The following is a 25,617-nucleotide window of genomic DNA, read 5'->3' as shown; positions in this document are numbered from 1 at the left end:
ACATATATAAATTATGATCATTTTGAAATTTTCGAAAAATAGTATCACCAAAATGTGTGACACGAACTTTAAAACTTTTCGACATGAATTTAAATTTTAAATCACGGAACATCCAACTTTTGCACACCCTGTAGTTAGAATCCTGTGAAAAAAGTTTAATGGGATCCCTGAATGTGATTGATTATGGGGTCTAATATTTTTTTGTTATGCTCTTATTGTTATAATTGTTATAATAAATAATAAAAAAAGATATTTTATCAGACTTGCCCAGCATAACAACTTCAATTAGAGTTAAAATTCAGTATTTAGAAGGAATGATCAGTTCTCATAAATCATGTCTTGCAAAAAGATTCTTGCACGACTGTAAGGGATTGCCCTAAACTTTAGCAAGCTATCATGTTTCCTTCGCGTCAAACCCTTGTTCTCCTTGATGAATAGGTCTGACAAGTACTTTTGTTTCGTCCTAGAGTTCAATCTTTTGGTTCTAGCTCTCAGTAACATTAGCTCTAACGTTCAAGACCTTTATTACCTAGTCTCTGAACTCTGTCTGTGATAGTCCTCATCTTTATCAAGCTATCCTATTCCCTTATACCACCTTATACGAAAAGAAACTAAGTCTCAGTAAAGTACGGATGAATTCTGAATAATGTTTTAACGTAAAATTAGAAAAAAATATTTCATAGTCAAAACTAAAAATTAAAACTAGTAATGTATAACCTTTAAAACATAAAAGATACTGGAAAATCAATAAAACTGACCTAACTTAAATGTTACTTTTACTTATATCAAGTCATTAGCTAGATAAAATTAGCTATTTTGCTATATATTGTGTTGGTCGTATTGGTATGAATTGCTTTAAGTTATTTCGTTTTTTAGCGATAGTCAACTATAGAAAAAGTACTGTTTTTATATTTACTTTGAGTATTTTAGCAATTTAAGTTGTATATAAAATGCATTTAATTTTTAATTACGGTAGGTATATATTGTTTTTGGAAATCAATGAAACCAATGGAAAACTTTGATATTTACTAAAACTTTACCAACTTTAATTCTAATATCACTAGTATTAATTGCAGTTAAATAATAAGTATTGCAGCCATTGTAGACAAAAAAAAAACCACATATATTCATTTGGTATTTTTGTTACTGTATTTCTCTTTTAATGTTTCATTGAGTTAATTTTTGTTCTTTGAATAGTCAAGCACCGTATGGAAAGGTTTTTGGGAAAATTGTTACATAAAAAAATGTAAATGCTTATACCTAAAATATTTATTGCAACTAATACAATACATTTTAGATCTAAATTTAAGGAAGATATAAATGAATTTCTTTGTTTTATTAAAAAATTGTGCACCGATATCAGCATGATTTTGACATAATTGTTGTATTAAAAACCACAATTATATCAAACTCAATTACGTTTTCTTATGATTGAACTTGGTCGAGTCTGTGATCCAGAACGTTCCTGAAAAAGATCAAATTAACTGATAATTTACTGATTCATTTTTCACTGATATTCTAATAATTTATTTTCACAAGCTCTACTATTTATATTTACCCTTGTTTAGCCCAAACACAGAGAGAGACCTTCCAAATTTTGGTTTACCAAATATTCTAACCAGATAATTTTTTGAAAAGTTTTTATGACCTTTATACAATGGACTATCTTATGATCTAACAGGACGTAACGAATCTTTGCCGAAATGACAGTAACTTGTTTCCTCCCTTAGATCTAGTCGTAGAATTCATTCTTTGACTAAGAGTAACCAGTGCATCATATTTTACATTTCTTATTGCACAGGCAGGCGGACATATAACGACACGATTTTAAGGTGGATCTGTCGAGTATTTAATAATTCTTTAAACAAAATTATTTATAAGTTGTTCATTTTATAATACTAAACGTTAAAAATCCTTTTTTAATATAAACCCTACTGTGAATTTTAAACAATTAGAAAATTGCAACAGAAAAACAGTCGACTTTCCAAGACCATTAATACCAATTGAAATGTTTAATTCACTGCAGTGTCGTGATTTACTTACTACTTATTAACCACTCTTGACTTTCCGAGCCAGAATTAACGGACCACGACCAGTTAATTAACCGTGTAAATGGACGCATAAAAAGCGTGGTGCATATTAAAGCCGATCTGATAAGAGCAGAAGGATAGTACGCTCCGTTATTTAATGTTACATCAAATTTGACCTTAGGCACTCAAGCCGTGCATTCCTGGCAAGGACTCGGCGGATGTTTTCTGGACGGTCTGTGCAGATGGGGGGGGATTGTTTTGGAGAGGAGTGTGGAGATGGAGGGGGAGGCACGACCGGCACAGGCAACGCTGCAGTTTTCAGTTCAGTGTTCAGTTGTCGTACGTTCAAGGACAGCCAGAGTCGTGCTCTCTTCTGTGGCGGTCGTTTTGTTTACAGCAGCCGACCACTGTAAACTTAGATTCTCCCGGATTTAACCCGACCTTTTACTTAGTTCTAGGGTTCCCTCGCTGTGCTACTCATTTCCGACTGTTTTCGTGGTTTTTACATGTGTTACTGATTGCTTCGCTATTTGGATTACTGTTCATCTCAAGGTAAAATTATCATCATCATTTATGTATCTTAAGCAAGTCGGTGATGGTTAGGATAACTAAACAATCCAATAAAACCAGATTTGATTGAAAGGAGAGATCGTCTCTAAAATTCCTTACGTTTTTCCCGGTTCTGTTCAGTTTGTTTACATTTGTGTAGTTTGAATATAATGCAATTAAATGGACGCTAATGGTTGTTAAAATATTGTATTTATTTCATTATTAATTTTATTTCGTAATTGGCTCTGTTTAGCTAAAGGGTTAGCCACAGACACATGCCGAGTGCAATGTAAACAAACGCTGCCTCCACTAACTGGTTCAGACGCCATCTGTTTTATCTTACCCAAACTGTGGCCTCAACTATAATTTTATCGTTCTGATAAATCCAAATATCCAAAATACTGCTGTTAATGTTAACGAATTTATCTTTGTTTCGGTCTAGTATGTACGTACAAACCCTTGATTTTATTGTTTGTATCTTGTATAAACAGAGATCTAGGACACAGTGTTTAATGTATTAACATTAAAGTTTGTTTAAAAAGAACTATACGACTTGTAAGGTAAAGAAATTTGTTTGCTCATTAATAAAAAGCAAATATGTAAAAGCTAAACCTAAATAGTAATTTTATTTATTTGTTCAAATTCGCACTAAACTTTGTTAATTTGAAAAAAATTGGTTTTAGTCTTTTTACCTTGCTAAACTTCTTACATCATGTGATAACAAAGTAGATCCAAGAGCCTCATGTTTCACCAGTGGTATGTGAAGTCCAACAACTATTTTCACTGCCCTCACGTCTTCATCCATACAACATCTAAAATATAAAATCAATATGATAAAGATAAATAATCTCCAACTCTCACCCTATTTGCCTTGAATAGGGTATTTGCTTCTGGACCGGTAGTGGTATTGGCTGCTAGTGCCAGGGTCGTCAAGAAGTTCAGTGAAATATACCATGCAGTTTCCAAGGCCAACGATAACATACTTGGTATAAATTGCACAAATTTTTGCACGATTCTAGGTACAGTTAATAGGTTTACATTGTAGAAATGTTGTGCTTTACAAGTACTCTACATAATCAGAGACTTTGTAGGCGTAAAACTTGTTTAATGTACCCATTACAAGTCAAACAACCATAGATTACTTAGCACTTTTATTAAAGTCATTTTGCCTTATTTACCTTCAGTATTTAACTGAATTGAATCTATAGAAATTATACCACATTATTGGATTGAACTAGTGATAATCTTACTTTGGTTTGTATAAAAATACTGATTGGTTAGTAAATGTGGTAATTGTTAAGTAATAAGTTACTAACTGAATTGCTGACTACCAGGTTTTTCTATCAAATCATAAGTAAAATGTATTGCCTTTTTTATTGATTATTTTTACATTCAGTAGATTTGCTGAAATCTTATTTCTGAATAAAAAAATCTGTTTAAATATCACATTTACGTGTTACAGCGTAATTCCCAAAAGAAGATGTCATAATTAAAGCATTGTATTGTATATTAACTTACACACATTTCATTCTGTTTCTATGATCATTTGTGATCGATACGTATTTAATCGCATTATTTTAGGAACAATGTATTATAAAGTTCAGGGCATAAACAGTCACAATCTATTAACGCCACTCTGTGGTGTAAGGTTTGACGTTTTTCAGGATTCTTTCGCAGTATGGTCGTTTTTATTAAACTTTGTTAAGGTGGAGCAATCAGTCATGGTTGGGAGGTCATATCCCTTTATGACAAATTTCCTGAGGATAAAAAATGGGACACTGAGAATCTTAGATAGGTAGTTACTTATAAATTTTATAGATAGACATTTTAAACAATGTTTGTAATCAACCCACATAAAAACTGGTGAAGATTGAAATGGCAACTTTTTACACTATGCGCATTGTAGGTCCAGAGATTGACATTTTTTATTTACGATTTAGGTAAACTACTAAATATAATGTAAGACAGCTGTATGTTTTAACACAATGTTTTAGCGTTAATAAAGTGTTTATAAATAAATACAAAAACCCTGTCTATACCTTCAGCCATCATGTACATACAGATAAAATCAAATTCAAGTTTCTAACAGTTTGGCCTTAAATCACACAAATTGTTTTTTTTTTTTACATTTAAAGAAAAATATCTTAAAAGTGTTGTGAACATTCTGTATAGAAATAAAAAACAAGAATTTAACAGAACATTTATTCGCCATCGTAACTCCATATAAGTTTTTATATATAATTAAGGTAATCCTTTTTTCTCATTAATAATAATTTCAATCTGGACAGTGTGTAGAAGAAAATGAGAGCCAACGCAACCGTGTGAACTATGGGAATTAAAGTCTCCTTACCGAACATTGTCTCCAGTAGGGCTGGTTCTGACGGAGCAATATAAGGAGCAGTCTGGTACAACCGCGACGTGATTTGTAAGCATTTAGGTCTCGCCGAGGTCATTGACTTATCCTAGGGCAGTGGCTGTGGCCATATTGATGGCTTCATGATATCATCTACCGTGTACCGTCGGCACGACCACGGCCTGCCTGATCTGTCTTGTCACTAACACTGCCACCGCCACTGCTGCGCGGACAAACCTTCCAATCGTTTAACATAACCTCAAAATCCCCACTAACGTTAACTGATTTTGGGTTGTTCGGTCCGAAATATTTCTCAACGCAATGCAGCCTATTGTTTGGACAAAATCATATTGTTGGATTATTATGATCAACAATATTATGATTGATTTTGAAACTACTGGGATGGACATCGATCCCGCCAAAATTAGAATTCAGTTTCTTAGTGACGATGGAAGTTTTGAAAGGAATACAGGATTTCGGTCATTTGTCACTGCAACATATAACGATGGTAAGATTGGAATGATAGCATGGTGTGTAATCCAGATTCTAAGCTAGCTATGGACTGTATTAGAAAACTGTGTAGTGTAAATTATACGTGTTGCTTTAGCAAATTCCTGTAATGGATATCTACAGAAAATTGCCTACCGATGAATGTTAAATATTTGGTAATTGTTGGAGGTATTGGCAACATATTAAAATTAAGATTTTCGAATTTTGGATTCACATTAAATTAAATTAAAATTGAGTCATTTTTCATTGTTTTCAATGTATTTGTATTTGCTTTATGTTTCGCAAATTTTATTTTTATTCCTATTAGATATACAGTACTTTAAATTGACGTATGCATTGTACAATTACCCTGTGTTATCAAATTCCTATTTCAAGACGTTGTTAACATTATTCACGAACATTAAGAACACTGGTTGCAAACTACAGTTTTCAGGAACATTTCAAGACCCATAAGGAATTATACTGTCGTGTGGGGATATTTTTAAGTGGTTTACAATTAAGTTAAATCGATTTTAATCAAACCACGTGTTTATTTTACAATTTACAAAGCCGTCTCTGGTCTGTGTGTGTTCTACGCTGTGTTTCACGTCATTGCTTACACGTCTGCACCACTCGTGTCTTCACCGTCACGGACGCCCGGTCACATTATAAAACAATAGATCTCGGGCGGGCCGGTCAGATTTGAATATCTTAGCGGCTAAATGCAGCTCCGACCACAATTATCGTAGTGAGGAAACATCACTAATAGCTTCGACCCTCACACAGAGCTACAATTTTGAATTTGGTAATTTGAATTAAATGTTGACAGGGTCAAATCTAGATGTTTTGTTTCCCAAGGCGATCCCGTCTGTACATTCTATCACAATGTCCTCCTAACAATAAAGGTTTAAAAAATATATTTTAAAGTCGGTCAGTTACGAGTATTTAAATCGAAATATAATTAATTAGTCTGTCGTTATTTTATTAGTTTCCCATGTGGAGGGAATCAAATTTGAACTCTCTTGCGAGCAGTATGTGCTACATTTTAAATTAATTCTAATTAAGATTTAACATTGTCCCTCACAGCAGCATATAGTGAGTAGTGTTTATAGACAGGAAAAATTGTGGAAGGTTTCTTAATAAGAATTATACGGTTTATATATATATATATATATATCAGAGTTACGCGTGAAAGAATTAAACAAATGTTATTCAATCTTCAGAAACTTCTAAGCAACGAGTCCACCCCAAACTTTGACCCCCCCTCTCTCTCTGATGAAAGGATCATCCTTTTTTATTTCATTGTTTCTTGAAATCAGTATCATATCATTAAAAATTTAAAAATGAAATGAACAAAAAATAACAGATCGCACGATCAGTTTTGACATGTATTGACATTAGTATTGTGATTACCCATTATTTACTTTTAATGCACAAACCCATATCATTGGAATTCTATACAGGGTGTACATAAAGTCCTGCACGGGTATAATATTTTCTGAACGATAACAGATAAATAAACAAGATTTGGTACATCAATACTACACCTAAAAATATACTTTTTGAAGGAACTATCAGTTTTCTGTTATATCATGGGGACGTCCCACAAGGAGTCAGAAGGAAATCTTAAATAGGAGCATAGGTCAATATGGACATCATTTTAAAGGGCTTATCTAGCAGAGTTTAATGCCGCAAACCGCACTCAAAAAGATTGATCCAGTACAAAATGGCGGCTGTTCAAAGATTTTACTTGGTTACATTTTATTAGTAGCCATAACCCCAGTAAAGCAAAACTGCAACCAAACAAATACTGCAGCTAACTACTACATTATGCTTGTCAGTTGTACAGAAGTGAATTATGACATTAGTTATCTCAAGGGTTACAAATTTGGTCCTAATATATTGATAACGGGGAAAACCTGATAACAGTATCAATATTGACCTATGCTCCTATTTAAGATTTCCTTCTGACTCCTTGCGGGACGTCTCCATGATATTACAGAAAACTGATAGTTCCTTCAAAAAGTATATTTTTAGGTGTAGTATTGATGTACCAAATCTTGTTTATTTATCTGTTATCGTTCAGAAAATATTATACCCGTGCAGGACTTTATGTACACCCTGTATATATATAGTAATGTGGTTCCTCATATAGCAGCACTTGAAGTGCTAAAGGGTTATTGATGTGTGTATTTATAAACCGGCCTCGCCTGCCTCGTCAATACTCGGCAGGGGTAGGTAGATAACTGATCGTTCCGTTTCTATTGTTGGGGCAAGCCTTGCAGTGCGCTATAAGGACATTGTCTTGTCTTCCTTGGCTCGAGAAAGCTCCCGGGCTCTGGTCGACTGTTCTGTTGCTCTGCTCTCTGCTCTCTCTCTCTCTCTCTATTTGCTAATGGCCAGATGTTCTGTCTCCGGACCCGCCGCCCGCTCTCTTCCCTTTCCGGGCTCTCGATTGATTACCGGACTTTCTCGGTGGACGTTTCATTAGTACGTGCAGGACCCCGCCTCGCCTGGACACCAGACCGCGTGGCTTTTGTGTCCCCGCTGCAAAAGTAAAGTGGGTCGACCCGATGAGATTTCGTGATCGGAATTTCAATCAGATTTCTCATCCGAAGATTAAACCAGTTAGTTCAAATATAAGCGCTATGGGAATATGGTAACTGAATCGACCTCGAGAACGTTGATCTATTTACATTAATCTTACTTTGTTTGATTTAAAATGAATTCTCTCTTACTAAAGGCACGAAATGTATCTCATTCACGTCTGTATACGCCAGTATAAACTGCCTTTCTTGTAATCTCTTCAGTTGTAATTATCATTGATTAACGAATTAAAGAGAGCTCTTTGAGCAATTCAAATGTCTAAAGTTTGTGAGGTTATTTGTACAAACGTATGGTTCTCATATTTTTATTTTCTGATTTCACTAGCGCTTTCTTTTTTTTCTCTTGTGCTTTCCTGTCCTGTTCATCATATCTCTTTGAAATTTAGACTTTTCTATGTTTTAATTTATACAAACATTTTTATTATTGAGGTTAATATTGAAGCGACGAGTTAAATAGTATCAAATAGTTGGGTGATGATGATACATGCTATTACTTTTATATATATATATATATTGACAGAGATAAGCTGCTTACAACAGACTTAAAACTTACATCAGCAACTTTCTGCGCCATTCACTCGTTGTCAACGTCCTATCAAGTTTAAACGCAATTAGAACTACACTGCCTTGAATTCAGCCCTTTTTTAGGTCTATAAATTTTATACTTTATAGCATTTCTTTATTGGATACTTGACTTTTTAGTTCATTTATTGGTCTAGGGTCTGCACCTACACAAAGGGTCAGCTCTGGTCATCGTTTTAGCGGCCCTCAGGCCCAGCCGTCCCTACAAACCTGTCAACAGATGAAAGATTACGGCCCAGAGTGCTCGATCTGGCGCGGGCCCTAGGCTTGGCCCTTTGTCTAGCCCAGACTGTCTCTGCCCTGGCCTCATGGGGTTCTGACTTGACGCCATGTTTTAGACATACAACTTTTAAGGAAATGCTTTTATATTTACATGCTGGGCTGTGTTTTATGAGTCTGCTGTCTGTTTATTGTTGTCATATTTCATTACTAGACTCGGCAGCAAAATATACATTTAAACAACAGTGGAATTAAGATGGAACCCTGTGGTCCTGCCACTTTCACTACAACGTTATTTAATTTGGCAGGCGCCCGGGTTCTGTCTAAACGGACTTGTCAATATCTTGTTTATGTTTTGAGTACGAAGCAAATATTTACGTAGATAATCGTCAAAGGTCACTAGTATTAAACTGGACAAGAATATATGTATGGTAAAAATCAGAACTTATTTTACGCTCACATAACGCTATATAATAGGGTAAGAAATCATGTCAACGCCAAAGGAACAACTCGGCAATCAATTTAATACGTTCATTACTGAAAAATAAGTTCTTTCAATGGTGAATTCAGGATGTCTCTTATTTTTATGTTAAGCGCGTATTTTGGTTAAAACTATATATGGAAGTATTTTAGACAATAAATAACTTGCATTATAGATGTTCTTTTTCTTATTGAATATATTTCTCTTCTCCGTTAATTTAAAATCAAACAGTCCAATATTTCTTATTAATTTGTAAATCAAATTGAAAGGAGAGGGCTCACAAATAGAAACTAAAAATTATATAACTGTTTGCTATACAAATTTATGAAGGAACATATTTTATAAATGAAATAATGATAACGGTGAACATTGCCATTGGCGTCATTTACATATGGCATGTTTGCGATTGTAGTATTGGATAACGCCAATTGGCGTGTTATACTTATTATATTATATAACTAGAACAATCGAACGTTAATAAGATTTTCTATACACGCTTATTCTATTTATTGGTTCTGAGATAAATTAAAATATTTAAGTTGTAATCATGTTCGATACTTTATAATATCATAGTCAAGGCACTGTATGCTATGAAACGTACTACAATTTGAAAAAGACTTGTAGATTGGTGTCCAAAATCACAACACAAAGTTGATATGGCCAATGATGCCGACAGCATCATGAAATAGTTTCCTCCAAAAGGCGCCGCGTTTGCGCACTGCTATTTTATCAAAAAACTCCAATTAGCGTTATTGCAAGTAGGACCGTGGTCAATGTCACAGAGAATAACACTAAACACTAAGCTCCAATGTCTAAACTAAAACTAAACAATCGCAATAACGAATATCGGCAAAGAAAAAAACTTAATTTAAGGTATGAAAATGCATTTTTTTCAATGTTTCATCGAGCGTTTTTAGTTCTAATGGAAATTGTAGCTAGCACTAGGGTGTCATTTCACTTCATTATGTTCGTAAGTGAAGCATAGAGAAACAAACCTATATAAATGAATATAATTGTTCTGCGAGTCGTTCTGACTCATTGTCTTAACTTCAATGACTCACGTTTCTTACAGCCGTCTGCTTTGTTTCCACTATAAACGTTTACAGAGGAAATGCCGCGTGGGTTTTATAGAGCTGAAACCTACAGTTCCGCGCAGTCGACTTATCGACGGCCTCGAAGGTCGAACTGTATCAGCTGTAAGCGAGACGAGAGCGGCTGTGACCGTGAAGGTCGCAAGTAGAGTGATCGAGTATCGAATCCATAATCGATATCAGGTATGTCGGAAGAAGTCATCGGTTCCAGGAATAGTGGAACAAACCATCGATGTTTAATCAGTTGTAGTATAATTACCTTCAAATTTCCCCCATTTTACGTCCCTAATTTAGGTCATAGAATGGTGAGAGATGTTCCATTTTACGCATTCAAACATTTTTTAGTTATTCAGAAAATATCTCAAATTTTGTTGTGCTTCATCTTATAAATATTCAAAAAGTATATTCTTAAAAAAAAGATAAAAAGCGTATGGAAGCGTATTAATTATACATTTAACATGATAAATCACCTTTAATGCTACGATATAAAATAAGGTCGTAAAACTGTACAAGGTTTAACATTGTTCTTATTAAGAAAACTCGAGGTCATTCTACTACAACCGGTTCTTGATGTATCGGATATATAGTAGTAGAACGAAATCTATGGATATTCGAATTATAGGAAGACGTTTATAAATGACAGAACATCGATATTCGAGATAAGTATCGATACCGATACTTTCAGAGAAAACTGCGTGTAGTAAACACTGTAAACATCCATGATGATTTTATCACGATACCTTGAATATTTGTATCATGAACTTGAATGAGTACCGAAAAATAGTATCGATATCTCTACACGCAGAAAGCAGCTGTCGATGGCGGCCGGGTTGAACCATCTGTGCCGTTCCGGTCCCTTCGGTTAGTCGGCCTTTATAATCCCTCTGAGGACTTTTATTCGCGAATGACATCTTTAATATTAGGCGACTTTTGTCGGAAGAGAAGACCATTCTTTAGCCAAGGAAGCGGCTTACATCAGTGAGATATTAGACAGCTGCTACGTTATGAACAGTCTTTCAATGATCCTCTTGATCCTGGGCCCTTTCATAATCCCTTAACGCGTTTAATTCTCAAAACTAAACTATTACTAAGTATGCTGTATTTTTTTTGAATTATGTAAACATATATGAAAGAACTTTTATGTACGTAGTACTATCGCCCTGATTCTTTGTCATTTAGGTAGTTTAATTCAACTCAGCATGTAAAATATGATGGCGATATAATGCAAGACAATAAATTACGAGTATGTCAAGAAAATGCGTACATTTGAGTTATTTTATAAGTGTAATGGATAAACGATTATCGTAGTTCGTAACTGAGGTTAAAGTTTTGACATGAAGCAGCAGCACGATTGTCTTTGTCTCAGGTTATTATTGACGATTGGTGATATGAAAGCATGATAGAATTTAAACGTTTACAATAGTTGTTGTACAAAATAGGACACTACGTTTCAAGGATTGGAATCTATCTTTTTCTTCGGATATCAAAAGTCTTAAGTTTAATGAAGTACAAAACAAAAAATTGAAAACTAAACTGTGTGGCTCTACACAGAACCAGACCACTACACAACACATCTCACACTTGCCAGGAAGCAAAGGTTATCTTGGAAATTCAACAAAATCCTTGTAAACAGCAGGATTGAAGGAATATTATTTCTCAACATTGAGACGTAAGGAAGTTATCGGAAGACGTATATATTAAATCCGAAAAGAATCAACCACTGAATGAACATGGATGTGGAAGTAATGATATGGTAATACAGGACTCCTGAGGCGGCCGATATCTGATGACTGTAGGATGTAATGATGATAAATCAAAAGAACGACAGCGAGAGAAAGTGGACCGGAAGATGTGCCAGGTTGTAAAGCAAGTGAACACGTTTGGCTCAAGGAGCTTGTTAGTTGGGGTTTGGCAAAGCCGAGAGCCCGAGATGGAAGCCGTAGAAAGCTGAATTCCCTCGTGAAAACATATCTGCTTTCTTCTTAATCGACTTTATCTGTGTACGCACACCGTGGGAAATAGTGTAATAACACCGATCGGTGTGTGTGTGTGTGTTGAAGAAATAAGTAGGCATATACTCCACATCATATTTGTGTGCACAGCAAGCGTATTCACTAAATATTTATAGCTCATACTTTGCCGTTACTTTTTAGGGTAACGTTGTGTGTTTACATTTTCAAACTATATTTTAATTCCGAGAGTATAAATACGAGTACCTTTAAATATTTCACTTTTGTTTTTATTCGTAATTAAAACGCGTGAGTTGATTTTTTTAATTATAAAGTGATTATGAATTGGATACTTTAGAGATAGAATAATAATACTTAGGCTTACGTGGTCGGCGCCACAACTAACACATACGTTTTCTAGTTCACGCCGCGTCGAAACATGGCTCACCAAATTAAACACGTGAAATGTTTCGCTGTGAACCGTACAATTTGACATTATTCTTTTCCAAATATTCTACACTATCCAGGAGGCAACTGCCTGGCAAAAAATCCTGTTTCTATAACTTTCCTATAGTATTTGTAATTAAAAAATACATATCATGACGATAAAATACCCTCCGACACAAAATCGTATGAAGTACATTCCTCTAATGTCATCACAACTGGATTTAGTGGAATACTGCAAGGAACCCTATGCTCTGCTTTGTTTTTTTTTTTCATTGGTGTCAAAGTTAACAGTATAATCACCAGGTCTGTGGACTGTAGAAGTCGCTGTTGGATGAGGATGATTGGATAGTACTCGGTACGAGGAGAGTAACCTTACTACCAAAGTCACAGGAGTCTGGATACCAGTATCCGTGTCTACCTGAGAACCACTCAATATACTGACCATGTACTACAGAAGTCGCTGCTGGGCGAAGATGACAACTCCTTACACCAAGTCACGGTCTTGGAGGACAATCACACAAGTCTGGAGACCAGTATCCGTGTCTACCTGAACTTCCCGGACCACTCAATATACTGACCATGTCTAAGGACTACAGAAGTCGCTGCTGGGCGAAGATGATTGGATCGTACTCGGTACGAGGAGAGTAACCTTACTACCAAGGTCACGGTCTTGGAGGATAATCGCACAAGTCTGGAGACCGGTATCCGTGTCTACCTGACTTTGACCTTCCCGGACCACTAAATTTACCTACCGTGTCCGCTGATCACGAAGTCACCTAAACAAGTCTTGGAAGCTATTTTATGTCCTTAAACTCGCTTTGAAATTATTCAGTGCTTCGATAATTTCTCATTAAATGTCTACAGTAATTTACAATGGTGTTTAGTATCATATATTTATAGTATGCACTACCACAAGAGACTGGTATTGAAATGTAACTTTGCATAATTTTTACTATTTTTTATTTTAATAAATTTATAGAGTGGATTGTCGTAAGTATTTAAATAGATACGGATATGTAGTCGCTATAAACATATGCTACAATTTCATTGAACAAAACATAAAAAGATTCGCCTCGCTCGAAAATCTAATAACTGCTTGTAAAAACCCAAAAAGCAGTATTGCAGTTCACTTCAAATAATTACCAAACAAATCATGAGTGTTATTACGAGTTATAGGCGAAAAATATATCATGTTTTAAAATATTATTTAAATTTTAATTTTGAAATGTTTTAATATAAATATGTTTACTATGTTGATTTTAGTGGAAATGTTTTTTTAACAATGCTTCCAGTACAACAATATCAAACTCTGTCTTGTTACTATTTCTTGTAGCGCTTAGAAAAGTTACAATGATACAATGTTACAATTCGCAAAAAATTGTATTATAACATTGACTATACGGAGGAGTGGAGTAGTATTATTTTTACGAAATGTTTGATGAGTTTGGAAAGGACCATGGATTGAGAAAAGAAAATTGAGAAATTCATTTATTCAGATATGACTGAACTTTAGGTCTTCTTTCCAATGTTTATTGTAAATCCTTCTTATTTTCCGGTCTTGAAGACTATGGATTTACAGCTAAACGAAAGTAAACTAGGAAAGACTGATGCTATCAATCCGCCAACATCCAATCCTACACGTGGTACGAATAGAGCGAAGTGATTATCTGACCTTGAGTAGTACCAAATTCACGTCGAACATCGGTGGTATGCGATTTACTGCCCAGTGTGGGGCTCAGTGGTGGAAAGAGACACAGTGGGTGGGTTATATAAGCCGGTAAGTGGGTTGCATCAGGGGTATTAAGATGGGTATCTGAGTTGATGCAATGAGAGCTGCACTTAGATGTGCTCCACTGGGCTTGGCTCGCTCTCTTGTTATTGTTATTATGTTGTTGCACGACCTGCAGAGTTATTTTGGCCAGTGAAAGGGAACTCAATGCCGTGATAATTTTCCAATTTGGGTTTGAAACATTACACTCTGTGGGGGAGCCAGTTGAGGTAATCTGACACAATGATCTCTGCACCATGAGTAGCTTCGTATCAATCTTTATTTGTTTAAATTACATTTGAAAGATTTGAATATTAGTTCATAACCACACTCAAGTCGTTATACTATTTAACGTCGTTGTTTTACATTGAAAATAGCATAAAGGTTCAGTAGAAGTTTATTTATCCGATGAGCTTTTTGGCCCAAGGTTGTTCATTGTTTACAGACTTAGCACGTTGCGTCATAACGAGCTAAAAATACATCCGAGTGATGTTAAACTGACCAGAGTACACATTTAAAGTGTTAACAAACAATTTGCTGCCCAAATAATTGCCCTGGTTTATTTCTCAGTCTGGCCCAACTAAACATTTACAAATGTATTTATATACGAAGTAAAACTAGCGTCTGTTACTGCACTAATATTTAACGAGTTTTCTTTAACATTTTATCTTTGCATTGGCTATTGTATTGCTTCATGAGTCACATCGTCGTTTATCGCGGCATATTTATTGAACCGGCTTTTGTAATTAATTCCAAGGCGTATTTCATAATACACTGATATCGTATAAATAGCGTAAATGGCGTATTAGAAATACGTGTTTGACACATACCGATACACTTGCGTTTAAACGTTGAACGGCTATTGCTATTTTCATTGGCTAAATCGACTAAACAAACGTAGGTGTATATTAGGTACACTTCGGCAATGCGCCAAAGTAGTTCCCAGTAGTCCAGAAGCCAAATACAAGGTAAGATTAGACAATGTGTCTTCTGGGAAATCCTACCTCTTTCAGCTAACTCAAGCCCCCTCATTCCTGTGAACTCGGTGAAACTATGCAGCTATCTTCATAGCTGGACTCTCACGAAGAAGCAGTTGTATTAAGTCTATTAACACTTTACTAGAAGCGTGTCCGCGGGGCCCCCACAGAAGACATTACGCTAAATGAAGTCATGGTAATGCGCATGCGCCGTTTCCCCGCACCGTGCGCAGTGCCCGTTTGCTATTGCGCATTACCAACTTAGATATAATTATTAAATCCCATCATGCGAGCCACTGGCAGTTCTGGCTGGCCTTATGTAAGAGGAGTGCATATACGTACGCCGTCCAGGCCAGCTTCCCTACAAGGAAGTGATATCCCGGGCTGAATGCCTTCACCTGATTCAGTTCACCCATCTGCGCCTGCGCTGCCAAGGCGGCAAATGTCAATGATATTTCTAATCTTCATTAATGTCGTTGCAAAATCAACACACGGTTATTGAAATTTCATTAATGCCAGTAAGGCAGTTTACCGGCATTCATTTGAAAGGTATTGGGATTTAAATCGGTTTGATCTCTTAGTGTTGTGCAACTCTGAAAGGCATTCCTGCTCTTCTAACGCACGTTGTAATCAAGTAAGTTTTGATTACTTTCTAGTTCTTATTAACCGACGAATCAATTCCAATTCATTTCAAAACATATGGTTCATTGATGCAAAACATATGATTGTTTGTCATAAATATATGACTTACAGACGTTCCAAACAAGTTCCACGACTTCCGCAACGTTATAGTATTCATTGATTCCAGACGCTTCTACTTATTGTGTCTTCTGGTGTTGTCACATTCTGGAATTCCGAATTACAGATTTTACAAAACTGGAGAATGCAACGCGCCTTCATGTTCTTTAGCTCTGGTCGTATAATGTTTTTACTGTTCTCGGAGATCGTTTTGTTTTGTTTACGTGAACACTTTTATTAGTGATTCTCACTTACTAACAGTGTTTACTCTAATTAAAGGAGGGTCTTTTTCATTTATTGGTACAAATTTGTTGTTTTATATTTTTAATTTGACTATCGTAAAAATTTATCGCCAAGTTGTGTGAAGTTAACAAGTGCAACGGTACTGTTCGGCGCACAATAGATCCACCATACCCAGGAAGTCGAGTGTAGGCCTACGCTGTCAGCACCATCATTTGTCAGTTCTGGAACAATGTTGCCAACTGTACTGCTGACATGGTAAAGTTTGTATAGCAGTAGTGCCATCTCACGGACGTGATATCTGAGATGCTGAGTGGCATACAACGTCAGCGTCAGCTGTTCTGTTGTCTGTCTGTTCTGAGAAAACACGGTTGCCAACTGCGCCTCCCTGTCTCTGGTGTTGGTGAGTTGGTACCACTGACGACTGGTTATTTATGATCACGGAGCGGGTTAACGGTCAGATAACCCCCAGCTCGGTATCTGGCCCTGCCCCGTACTTTATAGGCCACCGATTCGAGAAATGCCATCGCCGTCAATTGCCTTGCGCCGGTATCGCATACTTCGCTCCGGCCAATTTGCGTTATCTTTTGTCCTTATGTCGTATCCTTTGGGACATTCTTCCTTGGGCAAGGCGAGGGCCAAATCTGACATGGAAATCAATTACTGCCGCGTCTAACGGCTTTCTGAATCTGTGTGGGTACAGAAGAGTTACTTGTTATATTTATTTATCAAAACATTTGTTTCACCTTTGTCCATGTTTTATTGTAATGTTTACTACTTTCTCTAAGTGACACGCTCTCCGGTGAGGTGTACGAAAATAGGATGTTAATTAATCTTGAAGAATAGAAAAGGATATTCACCATGAAGTGTACTAGTACTGCTTTAGTGAATTCGTGTTAGAAGAATATCGGTTTGCAATTCTACTAAGATACTACAACTCTACCATAGTGCATCCTAGTAATCATTGAGTGGGAAGTCAGTTATGAAAGTTGGTGACTAGATTTGATTCCATTGCATTTTTGCATTGTAGTCCCCTGCCTTGCTCACCAGAGTTAGTATTATTTGAACACTGCTGTGAAATCTAACCTAATGAACAAAACTTGGACTGTATCATTTGGCAACATATCTCCAGTAAGATTTCACCTGTGAACGTTTAACTTTGCATGGATGAAACTTCATTTCCACATTGATAAGAATGACTTTTATAATTGTGCATGACCAACCACGTAATGTGGCTGAGCATCATTGACACAATTTCCCTTATGCCTGCCGCGTGGGGAGGGGACGAAAAATTTCCTTTCTGTGTTATTGGTTGCCAAGTGTCTATCTGTTCACAAGACATCTCGAGAATTGAAATGAGCTACAGCTTTGAACTTTTGCAAGCAACCTTAGCGAAGCCTGTTTTTTGAGACACGTACCCCGTATTTGTTCATTTGCTGTAAAAACATTAAGTTTTTACAATTAGCCTATATCCGAGTTGTAGAATCAAAACCAACAATGAAATCTTCAGTATTGATATAATATTATGTAATCCTCCTGTCTGCAGCCAGTGCTTCTGAGTAACCAGCCTCAGGCATTTATGTTTGGAGGCCTATTGGCAAATACTGCCTGTTCAGGTTCTGATGACCGCTTATTATGGCTTGATTTATCCCCATCTCACCTAAGGACTAGTGCTGGGGGGCGCGTGTGCAGACAACCGGTTTTGTTCAAACTAAAAAAATAAGCAATCCGCAACATTGCAAAATAACATTCAGGTCACTCATACAGGTCAACTGTAAAAATATTGCAACTATTTACTGTACCAAGCCTCTATATTTCGGAAACAACGTCATACAGTATGTTTGTGTACCTTGACCAACGGACGATAGAAAGATGTGTTTTTGCTCAAAAAGTGTTGAATGCTGTTCAGCGTCCAATGCATTTTATAATTTGAACGAGTTCATGGCATATGACTGGGAGACCGCTCAGTTAGAAACCTTACTGTGTTGAGGTGCGATGAAAGAAGCAGAATTAGTGTCAAAGTGTGTGTCTGAATGAGAACTCGATGTGGTACGCGTATGTGTGTCCAAACTGTTAAAACTTGAATTTTGCTAAGCAATGCATTTTTTTATCTGCAATACATATTACAATATTGATTATAATATGTAATTTTTTTACATAATATGTTTTGTTCTGTTCTTATTATTTCTCATTCAGTGTGATATTTAGTAAAAATTATTAAAACGTTTCAAAACACCTATCACGCTTATTGGAAGGCTGATGTGAGTTTCGTTTTGTGTCCGAAATTACTTAAATGAGTCACCCAACCAAGTGCTAAGGTTTATGACGTGTGTGTAATTATATATATATGTGTATATATATATATATATATATATATATATATATATATATATATATATATATATATATATATATACAATCTCATAGGTAACATACATCCATAGGCTTTTGATAGCTCCTAAGTAATCAATGTTAGCTACCAAGTTTCATCTTTGGTTATCCTACATTGATGGAATAGCTTATATAGATCTTTTTGAGCTTATTTTGGTAACGCTATTCGCTATCTCTTCTAAAAAAGTTGCCAGAATATACTCCGTTGAGTTGTATAAATAAATTAAATTAAAGCCTATTGGACGTATTTCAGGTTGTTTTTCCTAAAAGGTTTAATCGTCTCTATTAACTAATGCACTCCATGTATAGAAAAGCAAATCAAAATGAAAACATAATAAGGCTAACATACATGCAAGGCGATTGTGTAAAAAGTGCACTGTAATTATATATTTCCGAGGTACACATTAAAGAAAAGCGTGACTGTATTACGTGACATACAACAATACGGGACCTTGGACTTCTGAAGGCAATACTCATATAACCCCGAGTTCCCTTGGCATTTCAAACGTGATAGCATCGTTTTGTTTCCAATGTAATTAAATTTGGTATTGTGTCAAAGGGCATGCTTACAAAATACAGTGATAGGTTTGTTATTAAAGTTATCTAAATAATAAAGGAGTCTTAATTTGTTGTTACCATCAGTTGTATTGATTTATTATTTTATAGATTCTAGATAGCCTACATACAATCTTAATCTTCTCCAAGAGGGGTGTTTACAAGGTAAAATAATAAAGTTCCATTAAATGTGGATTTGAATTCGTTGAAATTAGTAAAACAGTGACATTTATAAAAACCTGTAAATAAGTTATTCAGTAATTCAATTAAAATACAATATAATTATTATGTCCAAGTATAATTAATTACAAATTAATACATAAGTACAAGTACTGTATATTCATATTAAGTAAATTAACTAAAGCTAAACGCATTAAATTGTGCCAACACTGTAGACTTGAGGGAACAACTTTTTTCTCTGCACGTTACACAATTTATTTACTCTGAATAATGATTAAGTATACGTTTTGTAAAGTCTGTTAGTTATAGTCGGATAATCATAGTCTCGCCCTTGCATAGGGATAGCCTAGTATTAGATTACAACTTACTTCTTTTTTAAATTTTTATCGTGTACTATCTATCTGCAGGCACGTTTCCAATTTCAAAATAGTAGTCCACGGTAAGTATTAACGCCAACCAATTTTACACATTAAGCTATTGTACTTATCTTAAGTGAGTTAATCACTATTTTTACTTTTGCACATAAAGTATTTGAAAACTTTTTTCAGATTAATTATTATTTCTTTCAAACAGTTATTACAATTTTATTAGCTATTCTGACAATTAATTCAATAAGCCACGCATCAGTGTTGAAGCAAACCCCAGAAAAGGAAAGCCATTTACTTATATTCAAGTTACGGTCAAGATAAGTTGTAGAATTCTTAATAATTGATAGCACTCGTTACTACAAGATGGCGATGTCGATAAGGAAGAATCGTGAAATACAAGGAGAAATCACACAATGTTTGGCTCACTCTTTCGGCATTTTATTGCGTCTTATAAATCGAGTAGTTTAAATGTCGTGAAAGCGCCGCGTCGAGTGCGTGCCGCGACGTTTTATGGTCTAACAGGACATTCTTGTGGTGGTCCTGATTGCCGCAAATCGCCACCCGATACTCCGGTGTCGAACCCCAACAAGTACCAGAGAAACCATAGCGGCATCCACTGTATCAGTGTCAAAATTTGATCAACCTCGCGCTTTTCTTTAGACCACCCGGAAACTTCATTGAGTCCGCTCAGAATTTTGGGACTCTACTTTGAATTTGCTAATAATCGATAACTTCTTACACTGTATCGGTTGACATGATATGATGCTATGGATCGTCCTAGGTAAATACGCATCCGAGGGGAAAAACTATTTTGTTCGGAGCTTTTTCGGGGAAAAAATCTTCTTGTTTTTTTTATAAATATGAAATTTTGCAGTTTCACTTTAGTGCAGAAATCTACTAATTATGAATTAATGCTCTTCATAATCTACATTTGCCAAAATTAAGTACATGTCTTAACCGATTATGTATTCCCCTTCAGACATAAAATAGCCATTATTTAGCTTTTTTATTTTAAATTATTGAAGTATAACGCAATTATTCAATATTTTAGATACGGAAGGAACACATTTCTTCCAGGGTGCAATTGCCTTTCAGTTGGGTAAGTTTTGATAAAAATATGTTTAATTAGATCCCATCAATATATCTTTACTGAAGGTAGAAAAATATGACATTTTTTACTATTCCACCAGGAATAACTTTGACTATCTTCAAGAAATTGCTCAAGTGACAATGCTCTTGATCACCAGGGGAGTGATCAGTACACTTTACTGGTGTTTAGGAGCGAAGCTATCTTAAAGGGCTGTATCTTCGAAGTAACAAAGGATTAACCAAACTAAATCTTACCATTTTGAATCGTTCTAAATCTGTTGCGCGATTTTCGTCTAAATCTCAGCCATCTAACAAGTATGAAACTATTGACAGGTTAAAACTGCATCTGCATGACGAAGCTACCGTTTTCTCGTTATAAAGAATGCCCCGTGACAGATACTTCTGATTCTCAGAAAAATCTAAATCCTTTTGACCATTATTATGGTGTCTAGTCACTTCCATTAGTGACGAGGCCAACTATCCTCGGTTATTGCCGGCAGTCGTCAAGCAGTCTCCCATCTCGCTATCTCTCGTCAACACCGAGATGAGAGCATGAGGTGTGGCATCTCTGATAACCGTGTTTGTCACCTGAGATAGAGAGCAAATACTCCACACTCTGACATCTTCGCTTCGTCTCAGATCTTCACTTCACACTCGCTCTTGTTTGTGAATACAGAAGCGGGAAGTCGGTATTTGCTCTAGTCATGTCTGCCTCTATAATAAACACGATGCTGTGTGAGAGCCAACACGTGCGTTTACTCTGCTTTGGCACGGTTGTAGACAGCATTCGCTTTGCAGCCTTCTTGCCAAGTCCGCGTCACTTCTCACGGCCAAGGTAAATGTCAAGTGAAGCCATTGAAAGAATCGACTACGAGTTGGATATGAATTGTTCCAAGTCACTTCGTGTTATGTAAATTTGTATCACTAAGAATAATTCGTTTCTCAGTGGTAATAACTGTGGGTGGCACACCTTCGTCATTGGACTATATAGAACATAGATTTATTCATCTATAGTTGCTTACGGTATTGTTGCAATCTAGGAATACATTATTGTTTGCTAAAGTGTTGTTGTTCTGTAGATTAGGTGCAACGTGATTACTGAGTGCACGGTTGGTTGATCCTATTCCTCGCAAACAAAAGCTGCATGCAGCGATTTCTGTACCGAAATGCCAGGAGGCCAGCCGACCGCATGTTTGGAGAAACCGAATTCTGCGGCTGCGGTCGCGATGGATTACTTAGCCGTTTCAGGAGCTAATGGAGCTCACCGGGTCAAATCTTTCTGCCGACGTTGCACTCTTATCGAGCACCTGGAAATTGCGGCAAATTGGCAATTCAGTTTAACTCGGAGACTATCTGGGTCCCGCCGAGCGGCCGAGCCGGAGAATTCGGGTTCACGTTCTGCGAGAAAACAGCTGAACGGTCGACAATTTGACGCCAGTTCAGAAACCACATCATTTAGTACGTGAGGAAGCTGCAACACCTCTCTCAACACTGGTCGGGCACTACCGTCTTCAACCTTACATGTCCGGAGTGCACGACCTCCTTTTGTTTGTGTACGTTCACAACAACAAAAGTGCACTGAACCTCTCAAACCTTGTATGGGACAATTTCAGTCTTTGCAAAAAATACTCGATTGATTTATGAAAATAAACATTAATTGTTCAATCTTCATTCATTAAACATATTACACTACAAGATATAGCAAATACTGTGAGGGTCAGTATCCAGACAGGCCATCTATAGTATAATGTTGTGTACAATTATATCTTGCTTGCTGAGGTGACCCATCCAGTACCGATAACTTTTTTAGCATCTAAACGGAACTAGAAAAATATTTATAAAACTGACCTAAATAGAGGTATAGACATGATGGTTACACCTCAATTTCCTCAAACCTACAAAAACGAGTAGCTCTTAGTTACATTACTGATGTAGTACTCGTGTAAAGTTCCGGAAAAACGCATTCAAATTCGATTTTTTAATGCAGCATAATTTATAAGTTTTACGATTCGACTACGTACCATAGTCACATCCGCTCCACCACGGCTCGACTACGTACCACAGTCACAACCGCTCCACTACGGTTCGACTACGCACCAACCGTCAGAACCGCTCCACCACGGTTCGACTACGTACCACAGTCAAAACCGCACCACCACGGTTCGACTACGTACCAACCATCACAACAAGAACAAGAGTCCTCGGGCCTCCAATTCCGTAAGCCGACTCCAGCCTAACTGGCCTTTGGACATAATGAATCCGTTTGTTCCCTCGTATTTCAACATTGATTGATGCCATTGCTGCGAGCGCTCATTCCTTTATTAATTACGTTATTCTGGTCGGGATTAGAAAGTGCGGTAATTAAAAACTGAGGCGCTGGCGCGGCTTGTGATGGTGGTCACGCAAACCGCCGCGGCGTGGCGCGGTCTGGCCTGCTCCAATCCCTACAGGGACTTACCCTTTGTTTGATTTGATTGTACCAGTTAGTTCGCTTTGTTGGCTGTTGTGATTGCGGGAGCTATACCAACTTAGGATAAGTTCAAACCTTTCACCAAAACATGAACATGAACCTGTATAAATCACCTAAAAGTTGTGATTGTAACGTGCTCCGACTATAAAATCGACTATATAGTAATCGTGAATTATAGTTAATTTTTAGGCTTATGCTGTTATTAATCAATCAATTAGTGCAGCCAGCCTACTGAATTAATTAAACTGCTTTTTTATTATTAAAACTCTTTTCATGTATGAATTAGAAGAAATGTTTTATGTTAATCAGATGTACTATTGGTATTTTTTGTAATAAATGGTTTAAATATATGAATATCCTAAAAACGGTCTTAAAATTAATATGTTATTCGTTTAATACTGGATACTTTACTTGGTTATCTCAAACTTTCTTGCGTCGTAAGTTTGTGACTGTTACAAAATGACATCTTCAATTTTATTGTAATAAAAATTTGATAATAGTACACTTCTTAATTTTGATTTATTGTTTCCCCTCTATTTACCCCTTTACTGTTAGTTATCTGCGAGGCAATTCCCATGCAATTATTGTTACTAGAAACGGTAATATTGGATGACAGCATTTACTGTACATTATTTGGATACGCTAAAATATTTAATCCACCATCATTAATTACACTTTCATATGATCGCCACATAAACCGTGACGTAGGTTGCGGTTCGACAACAGGAACGAGGCGGCAATTTAAACCACTAAATGAAACCAACAATAATAAATATAAAAAGTTGTAAATTTATTCAAACATTTATGTTTAGCTCAAATTATTATATATGGTTCGACCGGATCGGCCAAATAAACTCCTGATGTTTTCAACGATAAATATTCAGGCATTCGCGAAAAATCTGCATAACTCGTAAATAATGCCGGAGAGGAACGCTCCCATATAGTGCCACATAAATAACACATGAGCTGTGGACGGGCGCAGGCAGAAGTTAGTCCATATTATTAAGAGATGATATAGATGGCCGTGGAGTACGTCGCCGCGCCCGCCGTATTTACGACTGGGCGCACCTGTAACTGTAGCGTACTCGTATGTTGTTCCTTATCACCTTGGCCTACTGATAAGAGATGTCGTAACGCGATCGTACCCTCCTTCTTGGTGGGGAGTTCTGTAACTAAGTTCAAAAACATTATGACCTCTTAAAAGTTCATCAAGATCGCGATGTATGTAGGACCTGTGCGGTACTGAATCTTTCCTGGCAGATAGGATGAGAGGTATGATCAGGCTAGAGAAGGTGGTTGGTAGTTGAAGCAACCTAATATTTACACACTCGCGCTAGTCGTTATAACACACACAGTTTTAGCCGTGATTACTTCGCAATCGGACTTGTATCTTGTAGGTAAATCAATACTGTGAGTTGGAATTGAAAAAATAAATATGATATTATTGCATTAAGCAGTGTTTATGGGTTATATACAGTCGGACAGAGAACGTCCTTTGTTGTATGCAATCAAAATTTCTGCAATTTTGGGAAAAAATAAGTAGCGCGGGTGAAGTGAAACGCTCCATATATGACTTTATGGAACTATTAAAATCTGTAAGATTGAGTTAAACATTTTGCAAACCAAATATATTCAAAAAAGAAGTACCTTTGCTTTTAAGGCAAGTAGATTTGCTTTTAATGTATTACGAGTCGGCGCTGATGACGCAGAGCTTCAATCCAGTTATTTGGAGGCTTGGTGGTATTACAGGTCGATCCAATCGTAATTTATTTCGAATTTTCTGACGTTAGAATACGTACCCTGAATTTGACTGAGCATGAGTTAGCTACTGTGGGAGAGGCTGCGCAGAGAACCGATCATCTCAGGTAATACCGTGTGGTAACGAGACCGCAATCGGTTCAAACCGCATGGAGTAAGTCCGCATGCCGTTCTAGGTCAACATTGGCAATACAGTGTGCCAGTCGGAACTCGGCTAAAGTGTGAATAGTCAAATTGGTCAATACAGAAGTTCGAAATCTACATTACATTGTCTAGACTACACAGGT

The 25,617-nt window shown here is 36.5% G+C and overlaps 1 protein-coding gene across 1 annotated transcript in view; it reads left to right on the top strand.

Moving 5' to 3' along the window:
- The first annotated feature begins 2,336 nt into the window (after positions 1–2,336).
- The window catches only part of LOC124352869 (semaphorin-5B), a 121,691-nt gene continuing 98,410 nt past the window's right edge, over positions 2,337–25,617 (top strand). The window contains exon 1 of the mRNA XM_046802584.1: positions 2,337–2,582. The gene's annotated coding sequence lies outside the window, so the exon portion shown is untranslated. The remainder of the gene's footprint in view (positions 2,583–25,617) is intronic.

The sequence above is a fragment of the Homalodisca vitripennis genome, chromosome 1, assembly GCF_021130785.1.
Source record: "Homalodisca vitripennis isolate AUS2020 chromosome 1, UT_GWSS_2.1, whole genome shotgun sequence".
NCBI classification, from domain to species: domain Eukaryota; kingdom Metazoa; phylum Arthropoda; class Insecta; order Hemiptera; family Cicadellidae; genus Homalodisca; species Homalodisca vitripennis.
Note: the sequence above shows the minus strand (reverse complement) of the source record. Positions and strands in the feature narration are given on the sequence as shown.